Source organism: Vulpes lagopus, chromosome 12, assembly GCF_018345385.1.
Source record: "Vulpes lagopus strain Blue_001 chromosome 12, ASM1834538v1, whole genome shotgun sequence".
NCBI classification, from domain to species: domain Eukaryota; kingdom Metazoa; phylum Chordata; class Mammalia; order Carnivora; family Canidae; genus Vulpes; species Vulpes lagopus.
Genome location: NC_054835.1, coordinates 304,847 through 327,568, shown reverse-complemented (window position 1 = coordinate 327,568; position 22,722 = coordinate 304,847). Strand labels below are relative to the sequence as shown.

Here is a 22,722-nt window from a genome sequence, read left to right as displayed (position 1 = left end):
CTGCCCTCAGCCAGCGGGAGCGCGGGTCCGCACACGGCCTGGCCGCCCCGGCCCCACGCCCGCGGGGTGCAAGGACCGAGGGCAGCCGCCGCCTGCAGCCCGGGCGCGACCCCGAGACCCGACCGAGGCCGCGTCGTCGTCGGCTCCCGCGTGCAGCTGCTCCTGCCCCGCCTGCGCCCCTGCGTGCGCGTGCGCGTGTCTCCCGAATACAGAAACGAGCCCCTCGGTAAGTGGACGAATATGTCCCGTCTGACACACGCCCCGTGGCGCCAGCGCACGGAGAGCAGGCGGGAGCCAGCACCCACACCTCCCACCCGCTCTGCCAGGCCCCAGGAACACGACCGCCCGCGCAGCGCCCGGTGCGGGGGGCCGGGGGGAGGGTCCCGGGGGGTCCCCGCCGGGCAGGCGCAGCACATCCTGGGCGCCTCCCAAAGATTTCCGACCCTCCTGAGGAGACGGGAACAGAGGCTGAGAGAAGAGAGGCGACTCACTGGCTGACTCCCTCTACTGCCTCCTGCTGCAAAAGTCACTCACTCCCCAGCTCGGAACTTTCCGTGGCTCCCATGTCCAGGCAGGTCCTTGGCACTTGAGGCTCTGACCCTTCCGCCCCAACCGTTCTCCAGCCGCACTTGCCTCCCCTCCTTGTCACTGCTCTTTGCCCTACTCCCAGAAGGGTCTGCCCTGCCAAAGGCCATCCTTCTAGGGCCCAGATCCTCTAGCCTTCCCTGACCACCCTGGCCCCTGGTGGTCTCTCTCCCTCTCCTCCTGTGTGATCTGGAACAGCATTTATCTTGTAAATTATTCAAACAATTGAGCTTCATTCTCTCAAGTACATTAGGGGAAACTGAGGCCCTGACAAGGAATGCTGATTGGCCTCAGTCACACAGAAATGGCAGAGGCAAGTGGTCTCAGCCCGCAGCTCCCAACACAGGCGGGGCCTTACAGGTGTGCTTGAGGGAGAGTCCGCTCTGGGTGCCAAGATGATCTGGAAGTTCTCTATAACAGCTGGGAAGGTGGGGCCCTGGGGGGGGGGGGGGCGGAGCAGTCTCGGCAGAACTCCAGCCCGGGTTTTGCACCTCACAAAGAGGCCCCCCTCCCTGGCTCCCTGGCTCCCTGGCTAGGGGGAGGGCCCCCAGGTCTGGGGGGGAAGCCTGGATCCCAGCTGGAAGCCAGGCGCCTTCCCCAGGCCAGTGGGGAGGGGCAAGAGGAGGATTGCGCCTCCAAACCAGACCTGGGTTGTCCGGAAGAAGCCCACTGGCCCCTCTCCCCCCCCCCCCCCCCCCCCCCCCGTGACTCTCTGGGGCAGATGGAAAACCATAAGGCCTGCAAGGACTCTGTTAGCCTCCTTTGGGTGAAGCTGTTGCTCTAGCACGTTCCCAATAGCAAACACTGCCCAGGAGCCTCCCCTGCAAGTACAGAGAGGGATGGGGGGAGGGGAAGGGGGGGGAAGAGGATTGGAGGGGTGGGGGAGGAAGCTGGTACCCAGTCCCTCAGTCCTAGGCCAGCTGTGGGCCTTCTCAGCAGGTAGCCTGCCTGGCCCAGCCTCCTCTCTCAGGTGGGCCCCTGCTGCCTAGCCCTTCAGTGTTGGTGGGTAGAAGGCTCCCTGGAAGTCCAGCTCAGGGTGGGGGCAACAGTCCTGTCACCAGAGCCTGGAGTTCATCAGGCCCAGTTTCCTGCCCAAAGCAGGAGTGCCCGGATAAGCTAGCTTCTGGCCTTCCCTTGAGGGGATGAGACATTCCCTGCCAACAAGGTGTCAGTGGCTGAGACAAGTGGTCTGGACCTGGCACTCCCAACTAGCAGATTTGGTTGTATGTATGTAGAGGGAGGAGAGAAGTAACCAGGAGCTCAGAACCTCATCCTAAATACAGCTGGGCTCCAAAGGTCTGGAATAGTCTATCTGTTTATGCTTGGGCTTCTCAAGTTCTTTCAAGTGCCTCGGTTTCCCTGCCTACAAGGAGAAGCCATGGACCCCAACCTACCGACTTTGTGGAGGGAGGGTCAGTTATTGAAGACGAAGAAGCATCTGCATTCCCACCCTTGGGATGGGGTGGACATTGCCAACCAGTCCCGATACCCAAGCTGAACATTTCCACAAGCCTCAGGAGGGTCCGGAGGAGGAACCAGCTGGGGTATAGCACGTGGGGGGTGCAGGGCAGGAGCTAGAAGACAGGGGCCCTGAGCTCCCTGCTCCTTCTCCTGTCCCAGGACCCCCAGGGCCGCAGGCAGACAAAGGCTGCTCGGAGCACACCCTGGCAGAGCATCTGGAATCAATCCCGCTGTGGAGCAAGCCACTCACCCCCTCTTCACTGCCCCTGCGGCTCCCTCCCTTTAAACAGGAGCAGCCTTCTTTCTGGAGGCCACCTAGATTAGAGGAGGGCCCTTGAAAACACCCTCCCCACCACCATTTCCTGTGATGTCCCCCACAAGGGGAAGCCCTCTGCCATTACTCTGATCTGTGATCTGTGAGCTGTGGCCCCACATGGCTGGCAGTCTGTCCGGTGGTCTGTTCTTCCACTTCTCTCTTGACTGCAGAGGGACTCCTGAATAGCTCTCACCTCCCCAACCTGCAGCTTTGGGTTGGGGTCAAGGCTGCTGCTTCCACACATCCCTGAGTCTCCAGATCACCCAGGCCATTAAACACGTATATTTCTGAGTTCCCCCAAGACACTTGATCCCATTGTTCCAGATGGGGCCTGGGAATCTGCATGGTTAGTAAGTGCAGGTAGGGGACAGGATGGCTAAATCACATCTGACCCCCCACCACTTTCACCTGCCCTTAAAAGCCTCCAAAAGTGAACTCAGAAAGTTCTGGGGGAAAAAAAAAAAAACTCTATCTTAAAGCAGCCACATCACTTGCAACCCTGCTGAGGCCAGCCCCTTATCTATCTGCTCTCCAGAGGCTCCCTGCTCATTCGCACCTTGTTGCCCTGTTGGTGAGGTGGCTGTCATGAAGCTCTTCCTTCTGCATCTGGCGAACTCCTCCTTATCCCTCAGGACCCAGCACAAACATCACCCCATTAAAGCAATCTGAGCCCCATTGAGAGACCCTCCCCACCCCCATCACACCCCAGGAGTTGAGTTGTATCATGAGGACACAGGAGAAGACCAAGGAAAAATGGACCCAAAGAATCTATCCCTAGGCAGAGAACCATCTGCATGTAGGTGTCAGAAGAATTACGCCCTGCTGGGAAGAGAGGGTGGGAGGCCTTAGAGCTGGACCGTAAATCCAGGTAAAGCACAGGCCGGGCCCCAGGGGATAGGTCAGGAGGGGCACCAGTGCAGGGTTAGGGGGCCAGCCTGGTACAGTCTCCCAGCCTCCTGGGGTGTTAGGTTTAAAGTCAGTGAGGGAGAAACCAAAATGCATATTGTCACAATTACCCCTGAGAAGTCTTAAATTGCCCATCAAGGACAATTTTTCCTCCAGCGTTAGGACAGAGGTGAGCACAAGGCAGAATGGCATGGCCTTTACTGTGGGGTCATTTTGTGCAAGAGGAAAACAAGAGCAAGGAGCATTCATCTAGCATTAGATTCCATCCAGGGAGGACAGATAGATGCTCACACCCGGAGGGGATCACAGAAGTCCAAGACTTTCCACAGAGGCGGGCTATAAGATTGGCCTGGAAAGATTTGTCTGATGAAGTTTGGATTTATTAATGATACGCTGGGTGACCCACTGGGTGACCAGCATTTACTGTGTGCTAGACCCAATCTTCAGCACGCGATGCGCAGTATCCCATTAAATTTCACAATAATCTTAAGAGGCCGATAGTTATCACCTTCATTTTATAGAAAACAGTGGTGGCACAGAGAGGGTAAGTAAGTTCCCTGTTATGCGGCTTGCACTAGGAATCAGGATTTGAACCCAGGCAAGCTGGAAAAAGCAAAGATCTTAAGCTTGAGCAGGACTTAATGCAGAGATGGAGGAGAGGCAACAGCCTGGAACTTTCCAGAAAAGCCAGCTTTGACAAGGAACAGGAGAAGGTGAGGGGGGTTAGGAGTCCTGACCGGGGAAACACTGGAACCCATGCCAGCCCCACACAATGGGTGTCTGGAGGGCTCAGACCTGTCAGATTTCCTGTCGGGACCAGAGTAGGCAGCTGTGACCAGGGGAAGTCCCCAGCCAGGCAGCCCTGCACACATCCGCCTCCCAGGCCATCCTCAACCTTGGATTGGCTGAAGCCCTGGGCAGGGGTGTGGGTGGGGGTGCCATGGAGGGCGCCAGTGGTTAGGGTCCTGGGCCTTGGCCTGGAGAGGTGGCCTGTGACGGCTTCCAGCATCTAGTGTGCATCCAGAAGCAAGGTTAGACCAGGAGCAGGACCTCATCCTACCGTGGGGGCTCTCCCCACATGGTGGAAGGTGCAAACAAGCCCTGCGAGGTCACACTTGAGGCCCAGCCAGGTGTCTGCCACCTCCACTCCCTCTCAGTCTTCCTCCCGAAAGTCATCAATAAACTTATTGACATCCTTCACAGAAAGTGGCTCCGTCAGGGCCATACTGATCCCAGGTTTAGATGGCTCTGCCCCGCTCAACATAGGTGGACCTGCGGGACTGGGCAAGTGTGGATATTTGAACACACACATACACACACACACACAGATCCTTGGGGAGCGTAGTTTCTAACTAAAATCACCTGAAGTGGACTGAGAGTGAGCCTTGGGAGACACTAGGGCCCTAACAGGGGCAGAAGGCCAGTCAGCAGGGTCACTGTGTTTCTTTGGGTGCTGTGTGACTTAGAGGAAGCCTCTTGATGTCTCTGGGCCTCAGGTTCCCACATGCTAAATAGAGATGAGACCAGCCCACCTCCATAGGATTCCATCAGGATGGAGAAATTTCCCCCCGTCTTGGGTGTTCCCTCCCATCTTCCAGAAGCCCAGGGAAGATGTAGTTCCTTCGTACATGTCAACAGTCTGTCAGGAAATCCTGGAATGTCGGAGCTAGAAGGACCCTGCAGAGGAGGTGATAGAAGCGGAGAAGCCGAAACCCCACAGTACAGCCACTTGCCCACTTGCCCCGAGGACGCAGCCTAATTCATCACAAGCCCCGATCTGACATCAATTCCCCAATCATCAGGGGTCCGATTGCCCCACATGGCCAGGGTAGAGCAGAGTCATTCCCCATAGACAGAAGAGAGAGGCCAAGACAGGTTATGACTCATGCGACGCCACACATGAGTGCTGGGGGCACAGCCACCTCAGGATGTGGACAGAAGGCACAAGACCCCCTTTCCCCTTTGACTCCTTGGGTCGCCCCCCGCCCCCAGAACACCCACCATCTTCTGCCCACAGGTCCCCCCAGGCTTTACTGCAGACCGGCTGCCACCGGAAGCTCAGGGCTCCAATCCCAGGGCTGGGCCCGGCCCTGGCCAAGCCCAGCCCTCCCTCCTCACCCCCACCCTAGCAGCCAGCACTCCAACCCAGATGGTCGGGCCTGAGGCAGCTCTCTCCCTGTGCTTCCTCTCCCTGCCCTGACCCAGAAATGCTGCCAAGCTCCAGGTGGGCCCCTGCCCCTCCTTCTCCAGGCCCAGGCCTGGGGCTGAGGCTCCGGGTCTCTGGGCTTCTTCCTCCCCTTCCAGTTGACGGGCCCAGACAGCTCCACACCCACTGGGTAACCAGAGGGGGTGGCATATGGTCCCAGTGTGAGGTCAGAAAGCCCCCTCCCTTCCCAGCAGGCCTGCCTGGTCATCTGTGAACCACTTCATGGCTGGCACTGGCCTGGGTTCCGGTCGGGAAGGGCCTTGCTCAATCCTTGCAGATCCCACAGAGGAGGACAGATGAACAGGCTCAGTAGCCAGCTCCTAGGGAGCTCCCACGTAAGTGGGGTGCTGAACGAGTACAGGATTGGGGTAAGGAACCAGCACCTCCTGGCTATGTGACCCTAGATCAGTGCTGTCATCTCCCCGTGTGTTCAGTTCCTCCCCTCTGGAGTGGGTTAATGGTACTTACACTTTGTGAGGTTATACAAGATCAAATAGCATAGGGATTCAAACCCCTGTGTATAAACCGACACCTGCCCCTCTGGGCTATTTCTTTCCTCACACATCTGGGAGTTTTCTAGCAGCTTTCTTGGGAAACCACTAGATAAAACAGTCATAGACTCACTTGGATATCTTTCCAATCCTTGAGCATGCCAAATGTGGTCCCACCCCAGGGCCTTTGCATGTGTTGTGCTGGCTCACACACTAACGCCAGATCTTCAGATGGCCAGCTCCTTCTGTCATTCAGGCCCTGGCTCAAGTATCACACCCTCAGATAAGGTGGCCACCTTATCTCAAGAGTCTCTGCCCCAATCCCCACAACTTGTCCCATCCCCCTCTTTTATTTTCTTCAATCTCTTGCTTCCTAAAACTAAATCTGTGTATTCACTCGTTCACTCGCTGTCTTCCCCTAAACTGTAGTAAGGGCAGGGGCCTCATTTGTCTTGTTACAGCCATGTCTCCATTGCACAGAAGCCCAGTGTCCCATTACCGCTGGGTGGATGAGGTGAATAGAGGGAGCTGGACTCAAAGCCCCTATTCTTTCCTCAAGAAGGGCAGCTATGGGATCAGAGAGGCAAGTCACTTCACCTCTCTGGGCCAGGCTCTCCTCCATGTGACATGCAGACAGCGCGCTACAGAGTCTCCTTTCAGATCGCAACCCGGAACCATCAGAGGCCAGGCCGTAAGTCCTGACGACCCTGGAGCTGGCACAGAATAAATGGATGGACGAATAAGAGCCTTTTGTCTGCAGTGTGTCTCTGAGCAAGTCCCCTCCCACTTGTAGCCCCCAGGCCACCCTAGCTCCCCTCCTGTGAAAAAGAGTCGACACAGGTGGGCCCAGGTGGGCCCTTGGGCACTGACACTCAGAGCTTCTGAGCCCAGCCTGGAACATAAGTGGGAAGCACAGCCAGCGTTAGAGGCGGGTCAGGCTGGGCCAGAGCTGGCATCCCAGGGACCCCACCCAGCCCAGAGCTGGTATCCCGGGGCCACACAGGTCAGAGTTAAGTGTAGCTTCTGTACCCTGTCACCCCTCAACCCTTGAGAGCAAAACAATACTGGCCCTGCCCCCACCCTGGGAACAGCATTTGGTCTGGAAATTCCACCAAAGGGAGGAGGAAGGGCTGGGGCCCTAGAATTTCTGTGCCTGTTCAAACAGGAAGTAGCTAAAAGTTTGGGGCCAAGGAAAACAAGTTCAGGGGCGTCCTAGAAATCAGCAGTCCCCTTGACTGGTCCTGGTCCCTCTGTTAATGATTAACATAGACAGATGGTGTGAGAAAGGGGGATGGTCCAAGACCACAGGCAAAGACCCAAAAGGAAGCAAAATTCACCCAGTCTCATCTGGAATACCTTTGATGATGGGGAGCTCACTACCAAACTGCCCCCTCCACTTGTAGAAAGTCTACAGGTGGGACGCCTAGTGGCTCAGTCGGTTAAGCATCTGCCTTTGGCTCAGGTCATGATCCTGGGGTCCTGCTTCTTCCTCTCCCTCTGTTCCTGCTTCTCTCGCTTATTCTATCTTAAATAAAATTTTTAAAAAATAAAAAGAAACTCAACAAGTGACAGGGCCTTCCCACAACTAGGAACTGGGGAAGCCCACCCATGACCCAGGGCTAAGAGGGCTTGGGACTTGCCCAGGGTCACTTGGATGTCCCCAGGTCCTCCCTCAGTTCCCAGGAGCAGAGGAAGCTATTACAGCCACAGTCAGGAGGAGCCAGTAGGAGAGCTCAAACTCCAGCCCCACCTCCACATCCCTCTTGGCTAAAATGCCTAGGTTAGGGTGTGGGGGCTGACCTCTGGCTGAACTTTATTAGAAAGCCCAGAGGACACTGGGAAGAGGGGGACCTGGGTTACAAAGGCCCCTCTGCAGCCTGTCTGACCCACAGCCCCTCTCTTTTTCCCAGTAGCCTCTGCCTCAGAAGCTGCAAGAGGGCTTCAGAACTTTCTAGACCTGCTTTCTCTACCCTTGTGTTTCTTACATCCCCCTGTTGTCCCTCTCTCCCAGCCAGCCCCCTAACACGGGCTCTCATGCACACACAGACCTGTCTTCCCACTGAGGCCCACATCTCCCCTGACCCAGAAGGTTCCTTCCAGGTCCCACCAGCCCCGGGGCCCACAGAGCAGCCTGGAGCCCTCAGGAGGGGCCATGGTGCTGCTCCCTATTGGGCTGTAGAACCATAGGACACAGTCCTTGGCCCTAATAACACCATAGGGAGGGCTATATCCCTCTCAAGATCCCCAGGGTTGAATGGCATAGGGTGCCAGTCTGCTGAGTGACTGGGACTGGCCATCCCACCCTCTCTGGGCCCCTGTGCCCACTGGAGCAAAGGGGATTATGCAGAACCAAGAACACTTCAGTCCTGTGGAGAGCAAGTTAAAATGCAGATGCCCAAGCCCTCCAGGATGAGTCTGCTTGAGCCAGCCTGGGAAGAGCCCAGGAGTCTGCCCTCTTTTTTTTTTTTTTAAGATTTATTTATTTATTTATTTATTTATTTATTTATTTATTTATTTATGATAGACATAGAGAGAGAGAGAGAGGCGCAGAGACACAGGAGGAGGGAGAAGCAGGCTCCATGCGGGGAGCCCGACGCGGGACTCGGTCCCAGGACTCCAGGATCACACCCTGGGCCAAAGGCAGGCGCCAAACTGCTGCGCCACCCAGGGATCCCGAGGAGTCTGCCTTCTTAACCAGGGTGTGAGTGAGTCCACCCTGGGCACACTGGGCCCATCTCCATTTTCTCTCTCTCTCTCTCTCTCTCTACCCCTGGCTCTATATGGGTTCTGGGACTCCAGGCCCCAACAATGTCACAAGCTTTTTCCAAACTGCAGCCTGTCTCCTGTCCCTTTCTCGGCACCTTGTGTGTGGCAAGCGGGCAGGGATTCCGAGTCTTACAGTACAGATGAGAAAAACGAAGGCTCAAGAATGGAGAACAGCAAAGTTTGCCCACAGTCCTCATCTCTCAGAGAAGCCCCTGGCTTCCACCTCCCTCCCCAGCTCCCCAACTGGCCTTCTCTGTCCTGGCCTGTGACATCATCAGGTCCTGGGCTGATTAAAATATCCCCTTACAGCTCCAGTAGGCCTCGTGTCCCTTTACAGGCCTGGGGGGTACACAGTCCCCTCTGAGGTGACACTGCCAGCTTGGCGCTGTATTCTGGCCACTCTCAGGAGCTGGACTCTTGCCCGGCACCACAGAGATTAGAGCAAATCTTCACCTGAAGTGTTTGCAGAGACCAGCCCGGAGAAACCGAGGCCCAGAGAGGGGACTGTGCCCAAGTTCACATGGGACCCAGTTACTAACCCCAAAACAGAGCTTACTCTCTGTCAAGCAGTGTTAAATCAGTGAGCCCGTACACTGCCCTTAAGAGGCAGACACTATTATTCTCCCATTTTACAGGCACATAAAGGTGATTGTTGCAGACATAGGACTCGACCTCACGTAGTCTGGCTCCTAATGGTGACCCACTACTGCCACAAACGGTTTCCCTCTCCAGTCATTGGGTAATTTTATAATTTTATAAAAGGGTGTTCTGTGGCAATGAGGCAGGGTGCTTGGCTTCTTCTACTCCCAGCCCTCAGGGGTGGTCACTGGGTGCTGCCCTGGCCCCTGACCTCACTTCTCGCCACGGCCTCCACCTGCCCCTTCCTCAGCTACACTGGTGTCCAGCCCCCACCCCCCACTCCTCTCCTTCATGTCTCTGCTCCCACTGTTCCCACGCAGGGGACACAGCTAGGCTTCCTAGACTCTGAGCCTCTCTGCGAAGCAGGCTATCACTAGCTCCAAAGACTTGAGTCCGTCCACCTCTCACTGCTCTCATTACTCAAATCCAGGTCACCACTGACTCTAGCTTTGGAAACACCCACGGCCACTGACAAATCCTCCCAAATCCTCCTCGGGCTGATTTTTCACAAAGCAGCCCTATGTCCCAGCCACCCTGGCCTTGCCTTTGGCCACTCTTTCCAGCTCCTTTCTCCACCCTGACTCCCTTGAGGCACCTGGCCCACTCCTGCTCACCCTTCCTTGCCGCCCCAATCTCACTGCTTTCCCACAAAGTCCTGCTCCCACTGTTTTCTCCTGGCCCCCTGCACCTTTTCTCGAGGGAACCCTCTGCGTTGTGCAGTGATATCTATATTTTGGTGATCCATCTCACATTTGCCTCTCCTGGCATGCTGCCCTCCCCAAGGATCAGGTCCTGCCTGCCTGGCTCACATCAGAAACCCAGTGCCGGGCCCGGTGCTATCACATGGCTGCTGCCAATCAAGAGGGTGAGGGTGTCATGGTTGTGAATTTGGGAAACACCACACACATGAAAGTGCATAGGGGCCCCCAGACCTCTGGGCCTCTCAGCACCAGAGGCAGAATGGGGCCAAATGCCCTCTGCTCCCAGCCCAAACAAGTCACAGCTCAGGACTTACTCATTTCTCTTCCGCACAGGTTTTGATGCTTTCATTCTGTAATTCATAGGCCCTCCAATAAATTTCCCCCATTATCTTTCACATGCAGCATGCTGCCTTTCTGCCAGTTCATAATACATTTGGCTTACTGACCTCTCCCTAGAGAAATCGAAGGCCTGGCTTGAACTCAGGAGCAGACCCATGAGGCCACGTGGGATTCCAAGGGCTCATTGCAAACCCAAACCTCCAGCAGGTCTGAGCCTCACAGGACTAACTAAGCAGGTCCCCAAATCCCCTTCTGCCCTCCCTCTGGAGGGACTCCTGGCAGAGACAACGTAGACTGAGTTGTCCTGTGCCCACTGGGGCCCTGGTGGCCAGTTTTAAGGCTGGGCTGCAGAATCTAGCGCTTTCCCCAACCAGCCTCAATGGTTTCCAAACACTCCACAGACATGATCTTAACCTACCTCTCTAATTCCCCGAGAAAGGCAGGAACTCATCAGACCCTCTCACAGTGGAAGAAACTTCTCTGAAATACAGGAGATTGCGCCACCCTGCTCACCCCACTGGGTACTTGCCAGGTTCAGGTGCAGCCAGCAGAGATTTCTGAGGGTAGCCTCTGTGCCGGGCACTGTGCCAAGTGCTTGGCTAGAGTGTCTCTCGTGACTACCTTTAAAGGCTGAAGATACTATAAGCCCATTTTACAGATAGCGAAGTCAAGCCTCAGAGGGAAGCCACTTCCCTAGGTTTGCACAGGAAGCAAATGGCAATGATCCAGAGGAAGTACTACCAAAGTGAAGGATGATAAAGGTCTAAAGGCTATGGGGAGCACACAGCTCAAGGCAGAGCTACTCACTCAAAACAAAACAAAAAAACAAAAAAAAGTGACAGGGATGCAGGGAGAGTTGAGCACTTTAGGGGTTGTAATCCCACCACCTGGGAGGGCTCAGCTGTAGGACCAAGGGCAAATCCCCTTAACCTCTTAGGGCCTCCTCTCTCCACTCTGTAGAATATGAATACTGCCTGCTCAGGATTATCACAGCACTTGCATGAGGCAACATGCTGGAAGCTGCCTTATAAACTGTCCAGTCCGGGTCATTTCTGCGTGTTAGAACAGTGAAATAAGACATCATGCAAAGACCTGCAGGGAGCCTCTGTGCTGCTCTGTCCTCTTTGATGGATAGCTCTGAACCATGCTGGGGTCTGGACAGAAGACCCAGGCTCACTCTGGAACCAGGCACCTCACCCCGAGGCTTGGGAGCAACCAGGCGGCCCTCCTGCTCCTGGGTGCACAGGTCCCCGTGGGGCATCAAGTGGAGGGCCCTCCAGGCTGGCCTGGGCTGGGTCCCCTCTCCACATACCTGCGGCCTTCGGCCGGCCACTCGGTCTGCTGCTCTGCTCCAGCACCTGAAAGTTTCTGCTCCTGCTTTATAGTTTCCGTGGCAACTACCACTCTTCCTCCAATTGTTTTCCTCTCAATAACTTTGCCATCTTAACAGGCAAGTCTCTCTCTTCTTTATGCTAAAAGGAGCATAAAAGCCGGTTAGGGCAAGAGGTCTGGCCAGGAGAATGAGGACGGAGAAGGGACCTCTAGGGTGCAGCTAGGGGCTGGTGCAGCCACATCCTGTCCCCCCAAGACCCCTAGGCCTGGGACTGCCCCCAGGGCCCTCCAAGGCAGCTTCTCCCAATGGGATTCTCCTGCTCAGAGTGCCTGCCCGGGTCCTGCAGGAATGGCTCAGGCTGGGGAGTCAAGACTTCGAGAGCTGGCTGGATCCAAACGTGCCCGCCACTGTCTTATCTTCACCCACCAATGCCCTGTGTTCAGACGGCGTCCAATCTCCCTGCCCCACACTCTGCTTTGTGGCGTCCTGCCTTTCCCAAGGCCTGGCTGCAAGGTAGCCCGCAGGAGGTCCCCGCTGATGCCACCCCCACCCCATCAGAACTCCCCACTCCTCCACTGCATTTGTTCATCTGCCACCCGACCTTCCTTGCCACAGGCAGAGCCAATGTCCTCCTTGCTCCATGTCCAAGCAGGTCCATAGGAGGCCACAGAGTCCTGGGGCTCCAGCCGGGGTTCTACCACCAGCTGGCTGCCACTGCCGCTGCTGGCTCTCCACAAATTTGCTCTAGGACTCTATCTTCCCCGTGGTCAAGTAAGAATGGCACTCACTTCCTCCAGGGCTGTTGGAGACTGAAATGAGTTTGCAAGTCTGAGAGAGCTTGGAAAATTCTGAAGTGCAGTGGGGAGTCCAGGATTATTTTTAGGCGCCATCCAATGAATAGCCTGAAGGCCTCCTTGACCCCATAGGTCTCGTGGCTCTCTTTCTCCACCTGCTGACCTCCTGAGGGATCGACTCCCCGCATCAGACCAGCTCCACATGGAGTCTGAGGCCACCAGCTTCCCTGATACACACCCACACCCCCACCCACCCCCCCACACCCCCCCATACCCACACACACATGGCTCCTGATACACGGGGGGGGGGGGGGGGGAGCCGTGGCCCAGCCAGCACCTGATGTTGGCTGAGGATACCTGTGAGGCCCGAGTCAGTGGGGAGCAGCCCAGGCCACGTGGGGGTGGCCAGGGGGGAGGAATAGCTTCCTCCTAGCCCATGGAGACTGGGGCTGGGGATGGGGCTGGGGCCAGAGGCACCCACTGGGCTGTCCATTGCCTTCTCCTGTTCCACCGAGACCCATCCCCCTCCCTTTATGGTCTGGTGGGCTACCCAGGAACACCTCCCCAATGTGCTCTTCCCAGAGGAAGAAAGGTCTCTCCTTCCCCCACACCAGGGCCTCCCTCCTTTCTCTCCTGCTAACAGTGAACTTCACCCCCACTGCCTGCCCAGCCTCAGACCGACACGTCACCCCTTCCAAAACGCTCACAGAGGCTGCACCTGCCCAGGCTTGTGCTAGGACAGGGCTGGTTTCCACGTGCAAGGGGATGCCTGGGGCCATGGCAGCTCCTGTGTACACTTGAGGGCCATTTCACTTCCCTCCAAAGACCTGCAGAATCAGAAGTCTTGACACAGGCTCAGAGAAAAACGAATCAAGACTTGTGAAATGTCGGAACCAAGTGAATGAAGACAGGGTCAGCCACGGCCTGCCAGGGACTCCGTCCTGGGCCTGCCCTTCTGTCCCCCACTCTGCTCCTGGGTCGAGAGGCTGGGATTCCCACAGCTGGCATTGGGAATAAGAGGCACTTCTCAGGAGTCAGCATGTGAAAACCCGTGCAAACACCAGCACAGTCCTGTGAGGGACACTGTCTGAGCCCAAGAGGGTGCAAACAGTCCCTGTTCTCAGGGAGCCGACAGTCTGGTAGGAAACACGAACTCCGAAGGGGACCCACCAACAAGGGCTCAAGGCAGAGGAAGCATAAGGAAAGAAGCATAATCCTGACTGGCAGGGCAGGCAGAGATCAAGGAAGGCTTCATAGAAGAGGTGGCATCTAGGCCAGGACTTTGAGTAGGATTCTAATAGGTAGAGGACATTAGGAAAGGAAGGGGACCCCTTGAGGCTTCACAGAAGCTTGGGAACCACACAGAGACTTAACTTGACTTCCCTTTTTCCAAATGCCACGTGGTTAGACCATGGTGGGGGTTCAGGTCTAGAGGATATCGGCCCCGTGTCCAATCAGTTGGGCCTCTCAGGCCAGGTGGGTGATAAATGCCCCAAAATGGCCCAGCAAGAGGCACTTGCCAGCCTGGCTCCTGACACCAGAGCCTGGGGCAATGTCTGTTCTGGTCACTGCCGTCACAGGACAGTAGCCCCAGAGTGCCAACGGGAGACAGAGCCTGCCAGGTCTTAAAAGGCTTAAAGAAAAGAGTCTCCTGGAGTTCCCTGAGTAGCCCATTCCAGGATTTCACACCACCCCATGGTCAGCCAGGAAGTTCTTCCCCCTATCTAACCTACATCTCTCTTGCTGAAATGTACACCCACTTTGCTCTGGAGACAGAGAAGTAACAAAGCACAGAAGCTAAAAGGCCTCACCCGGAGCTCTGTTTGCATCTGAGGTGGGAGTGGGGGTGGGTCAGTGGGCACAGACACCACCCCCACCCCCTGGCTCTGACAAGAGCAGACAAGGCCCCCTTTGTGTGTATGATTAATTTATAGGCCTGGGGAGGACAGAGCTAGCTAGCAGGAATGTCCTCTCTGGGCCTTGGAGGCTTCCCTGACCCAATTTAGAAGCTACGTTTATTGTGTTGTTCATGTCAAACCTTCCCAATGAGGTCTCTATTCCCAGCGTGCTCATGAATTTTCCAGGGGTTTAATAGTGTACAATCTGAGAACGATTTATTAAGAAGATTAAACCCCCCAAATATGCTTCTTCATGCACTACAAAACACAACAAATTTATTCTCCAGCGTCGGTGGGCTCCCACTGCCCTAAGCAGACAATCACTCAGCACAGCTGAGGGTGGAAGCCCTTGCCCTGGGGAGGCAGGGAAGCCTCCTTGCCGGGGGTGGCAGTGCCTGGCAGGGGTCCCAGGGGGAGTGCAGGAGAATGCATGTTGGAAGACCCTGCCCTGGCCCCTCGCCCACCTTGTCCCCGGCACCCCGGCTCCACGAGGGCTCCTGGACGCTGCGTGCAGGACGCTGGTCTAGCCTCTTTCTGCATTAGGACTTGGAATCAAAGAGAGCTCCCAAGGTCATCTCTCTGGGCACTCTCTCATTCTCCACACCTCCCAGTACTGGGAATTCCTGGAGGGGAAGGCCTGGGTCTGATGTGGCCAGTGGTGTTGGTAAGAGACATGGGTTTTGCTTGACTCTTTCTGTGGAGTGGAGGTAGCTATACTTGAGGGGCCAGAGGAAGCCCTGCTGAGAGAAAGCCAGGTTGGGGAGGTGACATCAGGGAGGAGACAGCCCTGCCACAGCCCTCAGGACAGGGGGAAGACAGCAGTGCCCAGGGCCCAAGCAGGGAGGGTCTGATCTCCCATGCTGGTGCTGATCTGAGATTGGCGACTGGCTTCTCTCCCTGAAGGCCCTCCCATCCAATGTGTCCTCAGAACCATCTGTTTTATTACTGCTGATAAAAACTGTCAGGATGCAGCACCTGGGTGGCTCAGCGGTTAAGTGTCTGCCTTTGGCTCAGGTCGTGGTCCCGGGGGCCCCGAGATCAAGCCCCGCATCGGATTCCCTGCAGGGAGCCTGCTTCTCCCTCTGCCTGTGTCTCTGCCTCTCTCTGTGTCTCTCATGAATAAATAAATAAAACCTTAAAAAAAAAAAAAAAAAGAACTGTCATGGCTAGGGCATGTCTACCACTTCCTCCGTGCTAGGCACCATGCTGAGCTTTAAACACATCATCCTCTGTCATACCCATGCCACCCTGCCAGGGAGGCTGTTATCATCCCAGGGCTGGGATGAGGGAGTGAAACTTTCAGAGCGTAATCCACATACCAAGGCCATGCAGCTGACAACCTACAGGACCAGGATTCAATGCTGGTGGTCAGGCTCTAGTGCCTGACTTCTCAAGGCCCTCCCACCCCACCTAATCCCACAGCTGGGACAACTCTTGCTCCTACCTCCCCAATGCCCCTCAGTTTGGGCTCAGTGTAGGCCTTCCCATCTCCTACCAGAAGCCTGCCCTGTCTCGCAGTCTCATCGATGGCTACCCAGCCTGCCACCCCATCCTCTCCAGCCCTTCCTCCACCCAGCAGCCAGAGCAACTATCCCAGAGTCCAGATCTGATCACTTCACTCAGCTGCTAAAACCCTTGCCGGTCTCCTGGCCAACAGCCCAGGGTGCGAGCTTCTTTTTTTCTTTTCCTTTTTCTTTTCTTTTTTTTTTTTTTTTAAGATTTTATTTATTTATTCACAAGAGACACACAGAGAAAGGCAGAGACACAGGCAGAGGGAGAAGCAGGCTCCATGCAGGGAACCCGATGTGGGACTCGATCCCGTTACCTCGGGATCACAACCTGAGCCAAAGGCAGATGCTCAACTGCTGAGCCACCCAGGAGTCCTTCAAGCTTCTTCGCCTAGCTCCCACTCCCCTCCTCCCCCTCGGTGCTCCCTTCCACCACCTCCTCCATATCCACCACCTTTGCCCCAGCCTTCCCATCCGCATTGCCATGCCTTTGCTCACGCTGCTCCCTTTGCCTGACATGCTTTCCCTGTACCTCTTATTCCAAGACTCTCAAGGCCCAAATCCAAAGCCATTTTCTGCATGAAGCCATCCCAGGATCAGGACTCTACAGCAGAAATGGCTGCTCCCTCCTTGCAGGGAAGTCTTTCCTCCCCTGCCCCAACCCCCAACAAGACCAGGAGCTCCTGGGGGGCAGGGTCTCCTTCCTCTAGAAGCTCTTTCCCGGGAGCTCTGCATACAGCTGGGCATGGGGATTCGGCTGGCTTGGTACAGATGTGGTCTACTTGACAACATGACACCTTGGCCTTGTGAGTCAGGGGAGGCCAGAGGGCCCTGAGTGCCCAGTTCATGAGCCCTTTTGGGGGGCCATGGATCCCTGTGGAGAAAGGCCTAAGACTCCCTTCTTGGAAAAATGTTTTTAGATGCATAAAGTAAAATACCAAGGATTACAAACGAAACCAATTACATTGTAATATACTGATCAAACTATTATAAAAACATTTATAACATCATGTGATTTTTATTAATGCTTTAAATAACAAGATCTAGTTCTAATAACTACTGTTATTTTGTTTTTTTTTTTAACAAATTTTTTTTTAAGATTTGTTTATTTATTCATTCAGAGAGAGCGAGAGAGAGGCAGAGACACAGGCCGAGGGAGAAGCAGGCTCCATGCAGGGAACCCGACGTGGGACTCGATCCCGGGTCTCCAGGATCACACCCCGGGCTGCAGGCGGCGCTAAACCGCTGAGCCACCGGGGCTGCCTACTACTGTTATTTTGAAGTATGAACAAATGTGTTATCTCAAGACACCCACAAAACTATACGATGATGTGATCGTGATGTGTCTCTGATTTCTAGGATTTCTATGAAATCACAAAAGGGCTAATGCCCCTGTAATTTATCACCTACATTTGCAATTGGAAGAATTATAATTTGTAACTGTAAACAGAGGTCAGAGAAAATAACGGTGGGGTTTTTTTTTTCCAGTCCACATTCTTGGATTCCACCCAGAGACTCCTGGAGTTCCTGGTTAAGAACCCCTGGCTTAGAGGGGAAACAATAGGGTTTGTCCTGGAGCCCAGATTCTGGCTGTGTGCTGCCTGGCATGTCCCTGACCTTCTCAGAGCCCCATCTCCACCCACCTGCCTCGGTATGACCATGGAGGAACCAGGGCCCATACCCATGGCCTAGTTGTTCGGGCTTATCCCAAATCCCTTTAGGGCGTTAGGCTTCCCAGAGGCCCCTTGGAGCTGCTGTGCCCCAGACAGCCCAGCTCAGGCCCTCAAGGCCCCTGGCTGCCTCCCAGGAAATTTTTTTAATGTCTCAAAAGACCAGGGCTGACAGGTGATAAATCTCCAAGGAAGGCTGGAGTGGGCTCACACTGTCTGCCCGGCGCCTACCCATCCACCCTGCTACCCACCACCACCCTCTCAGAAAGGATAAAAGCACCATTAATTACCCAGGAAAAAGGGGCACCGTGAGGATGCGCCCAAAGGCTGCTCAGAAATCATCTCTGGCCATATTTTCTGAGTGTAGCGCCAAGCCTAGGGGCCGACTGTCAACCCCTCCCTGCCCTCTGTCACCGGCAAGCTGGGATCTCCTCCTTCCGGGACCACCCCCCTCCCAGGGCCACCTTTTAACCTGGGTCTTGCCCCCAGAGACCCCTGACCTATCCACTGCCCATGAATAGATTGCTTTTTGTAGACAGGGCCCCCAATTAGTGCTCCCCAAGTGGGGGTGGGACCCAAGAGGGAAAGGAAGTCAACCTGTCACCTCTGTTGCCTTCACCAGCAGAAGTCCCTCACCAAGTCCTATGGACTCCACTAGGGAGGTGTCTCTGGCCTCACCTAGACCCCACTGCCAACTCTAGTCATTACCCCATTCCCAGGAGATTGAGTCACCTGCATGGTAGCCCCTACCAAGTACTTCGTGCAAGTCTGTGCCAACAACTGTCCAGGCAAGAGGTCAGCCCTGTCAGTATCCCATTTATAGACATGGTAACTGAGGCTCAGAGAGGTTAAGTGATTAGCCTAAGGAACACAGCTAGAAACTGACAGAGCCAAGGTTTGAGACCAGACTGGCTCCAAATCTCCCCATTAGCAGCTTTTCAGCCTCCATGTGGTCCCCTCTGCAACCACAGGTGTCCAGAGAGTCTCTCTAAAGGAGGTTTTTAAGGCCCCTCCCTCCCTTTCCCGGCTCTGCTCAGGGCTCCCTCAGAGACTTGTCTCCAAATCCGACTGGTCCTGGTCTCACTTCCTCCAGGAAGGCTTCCCTGACTACCCACTCTCTGTGAAAGTCTTCCAGTGCCTCACGGGGCTTGGCAGAAGCTGCCAAGGGATGGCCACTAGCACTGCCTGTGGGTAGGGCTAAATGAGTCTTTTTCTTTGTCACCTCTATCACCACACCCTCAGCCAAACACAGACACCCAACAGGGGCTCTTCCAGGAGGAAAAATGAGGAAAACCATGCTGGCAGATGAATGAGTGAGCCATGGCTCATGCCAACCTTCCACCAGAGGTAGGTCGGTTCATAGGCAGGCAGGGGGCAGCTGCTCTAGGACCATCGGAATGGGGCCCAGCAGACTGCCAACCAGGACGGTGAAGGGGGGCTAGGAGCTAACTTTGTAGCCACTCTGAGCAGAGAAGAGCCTTGGGCTGGAGAAACAAAGTCAGCCGATGCGCTGGACCCACACGTCATTCTCAAAGAATCCACTGAAGAGCCAGACCTGTTTTCAAAGCCAACGCAGAACCACGACTTCTGCTCCAAGCTCTAACAGCAGTGCCATTCCCGGCAACAAGCACTTTGCTAGGAAATGTGCTTACCCCAGACAGAGGGCACTCGAGCCTGACAGCCTGCAGAAATCTCATGTGGCAGAGAGAAACGAGGGGGTGGAGGTCCGTGTTCTGACTAGGGAAACCTTCCGAAGATATCTCAGCGAGAAAAACAAGTTGCAAAATGATAGATGATCGTCTAAAAATGGTCCAACGGCATCACATATTTGCTATGGATACACATGTGTATGTGAGAGCATGGAAGAGAATACTCCGAAGACCCCCACCCCAGCTCCTGCCTGGGTCCCACCCCAAGGAACACACCCAAACTCTACCCCAGCTCTTGATGCCCGAGAAGATGATGGGCAAACCAACTTTCACCCACACGGTAGGCAGGATTCCGAACTGCCACAACCTTTGTGGAGGGCAGTTCAGCAAAGTGTATCAAAAGTGAAGATCCACAAAATGTCCATTTTAAATTTATATATTTTCCTTCTACATCCCATCCCTCAGATTAACTCTCACAAGCATGTGAGAACAGATGTATGGGGATGTTTCTGCACCGTTTGTGGCAGGAAAAAAAACAACATAAACAGCATCCATGTCCATCACCGAGGACCTGGCTGAATCACAGTTCCTTCTGAAATGGGATCCCACGTGACTGTTCTGCAGCGTGAGGTGGACACGTGTGGACTGATGCTCTGTGATACAAGGATGGAGGGTATGTGGGACACCCCCTGGACAGCAGGCTGGTAGAAGCATGCAAGAGAACAGGTTTTTGCATATTCTTAAAAAAAAAAAAAACAGTACTTATTCTGGGGAGTGTGTGTGTACGTGTGTGTTGGAGGGGGCAAGAAAGGGGAGAGGCTTAGTCTTCATTCTATATCTTTCCACACTGCTTTCGTGTTAAGTCACAGAGTGTGCTGTTTTTATATATTATAATGCAGATCCTGGTGCGTACGGATGTTGATGGCAGAGGAGGCTGCGTTTGGCAGGGAAGGGGGAGTCTATGGGAAAGCTCTGTACTTCCCACTCACTTTTGCTGGGAACCTAAAACTGCTCTCAGAAATAAAATCCATTAAAAAGGAGAGAGAGGGAGAAAGAAAGGAGAATGGAGTAAATGCCTTTGGAAATGAAAAATTGCAGCACCCCCAAAGTCCACACCACTCCTGGTGAACTTCCCTGTGCCTTCATCACTTTTGGGTGAGTCCTAGGTCCAAGCCTACTCTCAGTGGCAAGGTGCAGAAAGTGGGGGCCACCGGGCTGCAGCTCATGCCACTGGGGAGCTCTGCTGATATCCCAGCCCTAAGCCTCCGCTCACACCCTCCCGTCTGATTGGTATGTCCCTGCACCTCCACTGTTCAGACACCATCCTCTCTGACAGCACATTTCAGGTACCCTCACCCTCTGAAACACAGACTCTCTGAGGACACTCTATGTCCTAAATATCTCTCTGTAGCCGCCAGCATTGGCCAGTGCCTGGCATAGGGCAAGAGCTCATTCAACATGTGCCAATTCCATGGATGCCCTACTGAACACATTAACATTTCTAACAGCCCCAAAGCTCTGTCTGCACATCTCTCTGGGGCCACTCATTTTGCCTTAAATTATGATTCCGCCAACCCTTAGCAGCACTGAGCTCCTCAGAGGGGCTCCTGGGCCCACGCCCCAATGCGAGCCCGGGCCCTGTAGCTCCCCAAGCTCAGGAATTAGGAAAGCAAATGCCAGCATAAGCCAGGAAGGGGAGCAAAGGAGCCAAGCAGGCGAGGCCAGCCTAGATGGAGCAGGCACATGGCAGCCCATGGTGGTGCTACTGGAAGGCAGGTCCAGGATGGACAGATGATCCAGTTTCAAAAGCAGCTACTGGATTTTAATGTAAAACTCCTGACTTAGGGCCACCTGGATGGCTCAGGCAGAAGAACACGTGGTTCTGGATCTCAGGGTTCTGAGTTCGAGCCCCACGTTGGGTGTAGAGATTACATAAATAAATAAAACTTTAAAAACAAACAACAAACCAAAAAAAACTCCTCCAGACTTAAATGTAGGCAACTAATTCACATCCAAAAACACACACCATACAATTCATAACAAATAGGGCTATAGGCCAGAATCCAGAATCTGTCTAGCCACCCTACCTCTGGTAGCCTCAGGGAGCAACAATTCAGAATTCAGAGCAGCCATAATTTAAAAAGAAGAAAAAAGGCAAGAAACTCTCCTTTAGCCTGCTGTCCCACTGGCCCAAACATCCCTGGAGCCCACACGCAGCCTCAGCACCACCTGGGACTTGGACACCAGCCATTCTGGAGGCAGGCTGTGTGATCTGGGCAAATAGCCTTACCTCTCTGTTTTCTCCCTTGCAGAATGGAGGCAGAGAATAATAATAGTACCTGTCTCCCAGGGGAATTGTATGAATGCCGATGGTTCTGAGAGAGAGGACCTAGGAAAGGGCCATAGTCTGTAGGGATTCTTTCTTCCTCGCCATAACAAACAGGGACAGCTAGCTGAGAGGAGGCAAGGGACACAGCCACATCACAGAGGGGCTGGGTGGCACAGGAAGGGAGCCCCCTCTCCTTTGGCCCCCTGGCCATGGCCTTGATGAAGGAAGGAATGATTAGCCTCAGAGTTGCCCAGGAAGGCCTTTCACAGATGCATGCTCTTCTCCAAAACCACTACATCCCCAAGTAACAGAAATTAGCACTTATGGAGCACTTAGTACTTACCTGGCACCATAGTAAATGCTTCCAATAAGTTCCTATCGTTTCGTTTTCTCAACAATCCCAGATGGTAGTTATTATCACCTCCCCATTTTACAGATGAACAAACTGAGACCCAGAAAAGTGGCCTGACTTGTACAAGGCATCTGGTCAGTGGTACAGCCTGGATTTGGCTGTCCACAGTCTATCCCAACTCTCTTAGCAAGCACCCCAACCTGCTGCTCAGGTTCCTTCCAGCCTCCTTTCCATGAATCTTTGTGATTCCCACACTGTGCCAATGCTGACCTGGTCTGGGGACTACCAGGAGCAAGACCTGCTCCTGCTCTGGGCAGTCCGGGGCACAGGGGCAGGCAACCATGGACTGTGCCTGGAGGAGCTGCTTCAGGGATGACGGAGCAAGCCCCCAGCCAGGGCCACGCAGTGAGGAAGAGGGGAGAGGTGCACTGTGAGCATGGTCTGGTTGCACCAGGAGCGAACCCAAGGCCTGGAACTGCAGTCCAGACAAAACCGACTGGGCTCGACCCGAGGCAGGTGAGAGAACAGAGAGATGACTTCGCTTTTGGAAGCATATGCAAATGTGGAAGAAAAATGAAAAAGCCAAACGTTTTGGAGAAACGTTTGAAAACTGATAAAACCTAAAAAGCATAAAACCTACTTTTAGGGGGGCCCCAGGCCCCGAGAAGAGGAAGCCTCTTGCCTGGGGAAAGCTCTGCTGCCTTGGCACCATCACCCCCTTGGCTCTGGTTGGGGGCAGAAATGGCCTAGAGTGAAATGTGTTCCCTTAAAATCCACCT

The 22,722-nt window shown here is 54.5% G+C and overlaps 1 protein-coding gene across 3 annotated transcripts in view; it reads right to left on the bottom strand.

The window, feature by feature from the left end:
* LOC121473031 (DAB2 interacting protein) overlaps positions 1-22,722 on the bottom strand; it is a 192,598-nt gene that overhangs the window by 127,083 nt on the left and 42,793 nt on the right. The gene's annotated exons all lie outside the window — the stretch shown is intronic.